Source organism: Sander lucioperca, chromosome 11 (genome assembly GCF_008315115.2).
Source record: "Sander lucioperca isolate FBNREF2018 chromosome 11, SLUC_FBN_1.2, whole genome shotgun sequence".
In the NCBI taxonomy this organism is placed as follows: domain Eukaryota; kingdom Metazoa; phylum Chordata; class Actinopteri; order Perciformes; family Percidae; genus Sander; species Sander lucioperca.
In genome coordinates, this window is record NC_050183.1 from 24,121,388 (window position 1) to 24,123,887 (window position 2,500).

General features: G+C 53.6%; 1 protein-coding gene across 1 annotated transcript in view; it reads left to right on the plus strand.

Moving 5' to 3' along the window:
• The window catches only part of plppr3b (phospholipid phosphatase related 3b), a 15,050-nt gene that overhangs the window by 3,851 nt on the left and 8,699 nt on the right, over nt 1–2,500 (plus strand). The gene's annotated exons all lie outside the window — the stretch shown is intronic.

Consider the following 2,500-nt stretch of genomic DNA (forward strand, 5'->3'; position numbering starts at 1 on the left):
CCCCTCGATGGCCATGTATAAGACGGTCAGGTGAAACTACTGTCCTCCTCGATGGCCATGTATAATACGGTCAGGTGAGACTACTGTCCTCCTCGATGGCCATGTATAATACGGTCAGGTGAGACTACTGTCCCCCTCGACGGCCATGTATAAGACGGGTCAAAACAAGCCAACCGTAGTCTTTAAGACCCGAGTCTTCTACCATGCTGACAGGTCTGCAGTTAGTTGCCACCCATTTTGCAAGAGCTGTAGTCATTTTTGGGGATTTGGTTTCATCAACAGGTCACTCTCCAGTCATGTTAACTGTACTACTATGCTTAGCTCATAGGTGGTAGCTCAAGCTTGACGTGCTTCGGTGATATTTTAATTCGGCTTTACACAATGTGCATATGGCTTTCTACTTGTCTACAAGTAGAAAGGGTCAAAATAGTAGCCTGTTAGGCACCACGCTAAGCCCATTGAAGTCCATCCATCCATCCATCTTCGTCCGCTTATCCGGTGTCGGGTTGCGGGGGTAGCAGCTCCAGCAGGGAACCCCAAACTTCCCTTTCCCGAGCCACATTCACCAGCTCCGAGTGGGGGATCCCGAGGCGGTCCCAGGCCAGGTTGGAGATATAATCCCTCCACCTAGTCCTGGGTCTTCCCCGAGGCCTCCTCCCAGCTGGACGTGCCTGGAACACCTCCCTAGGGAGGCGCCCAGGGGGCATCCTTACCAGATGCAAAGGAGCAGCGGCTCTACTCCGAGCTCCTCACGGATGACTGAGCTTCTCACCCTATCTCTAAGGGAGACGCCAGCCACCCTCCTGAGGAAACCCATTTCGGCTGCTTGTACCCTGGATCTTGTTCTTTCGGTCATGACCCAGCCTTCATGACCATAGGTGAGGGTAGGAACGAAAACTGACCGGTAGATCGAGAGCTTTGCCTTCTGGCTCAGCTCTCTTTTCGTCACAACGGTGCAATAAATTGAATGTAATACCGCACCCGCTGCGCCGATTTTCCGACCAATCTCCCACTCCATTGTCCCCAGACCCCAAGGTACTTGAACTCCTTCACTTGGGGTAAGGACTCATTCCCTACCTGGAGAAGGCACTCCATCGGTTTCCTGCTGAGAACCATGGCCTCCGATTTAGAGGTGCTGATCCTCATCCCAGCCGCTTCACACTCGGCTGCGAACCGATCCAGTGAGTGCTGAAGGTCACAGGCTGACGATGCCATCAGGACCACATCATCTGCAAAAAGCAGCGATGAGATCCCCAGCCCACCGAAATGCAACCCCTCTCCACCCCGACTACGCCTCGATATCCTGTCCATAAATACTACAAACAGGATTGGTGACAAAGCGCAGCCCTGGCGGAGGCCAACTCTCACCTGAAACGAGTCCGACTTACTGCCGAGAACCCGGACACAGCTCTCGCTTTGGTCATACAGAGATTGGATGGCCCTGAGAAGGGACCCCCTCACCCCATACTCCCGCAGCACCTCCCACAGTATCTCCCGGGGGACCCGGTCATACGCCTTCTCCAGATCCACAAAGCACATGTAGACCGGGCATACTCCCAGGCTCCCTCCAGGATCCTTGCGAGAGTAAAGATCTGGTCCGTTGTTCCACGACCAGGACGGAATCCGCATTGTTCCTCTTCAACCCGAGGTTCGACTATTGGCCGAACCCTCCTTTCCAGCACCTTGGAGTAGACTTTACTGGGGAGGCTGAGAAGTGTGATACCCCTGTAATTGGCACACACCCTCTGGTCCCCCTTTTTGAACAGGGGAACCACCCCGGTCTGCCACTCCTTAAGCACCGTCCCAGACTTCCACGCAATGTTGAAGAGGCGTGTCAACCAAGACAACCCCTCCACACCCAGAGCTTTAAGCATTTCTGGACGGATCTCATCAATCCCTGGGGCTTTGCCACTGCGGAACGACTCCTTCAGTCGGACGGCTTCCCTGACCACCGGTGTCCACCACGGTCTTCGTGGGTTACCGCCCATTGAGCCACCTAAGACCCTAAGACCACAGCTCCCCGCCGCAGCTTCAGCAATGGAAACTTTGAACATTGTCCACTCAGGTTCAATGCCCCCAGCCTCCACAGGGATGCACGAAAAGCTCCGCCGGAGGTGTGAGTTGAAAGTCTGTCGGACAGGGGCCTCTTCCAGACATTCCCAATTTACCCGCACTACCCGTTTGGGCTCACCAGGTCTGTCCAGAGTCTTCCCCCACCCCCTGACCCATCTCACCACCAGATGGTGATCAGAGAGCTAACCACGACAGTGTTGTCGCCCTCTCGCCCACAATCAACCTCTGCTGCTAAAAACAGTCAACCTGCAGTGATGTTTTGAAATGGAGACACACATATCGTACCTTTTCCTGGAAATCCTGGCCATTATTTTAACGCATAAACCAACCATAGGGGTCACTCAGGGGTAACCCTGCTGTTAACATTGGCTATTACATTAGCCTAAAATGATAATTATAGCCATACATATATATCACAGTAACACTG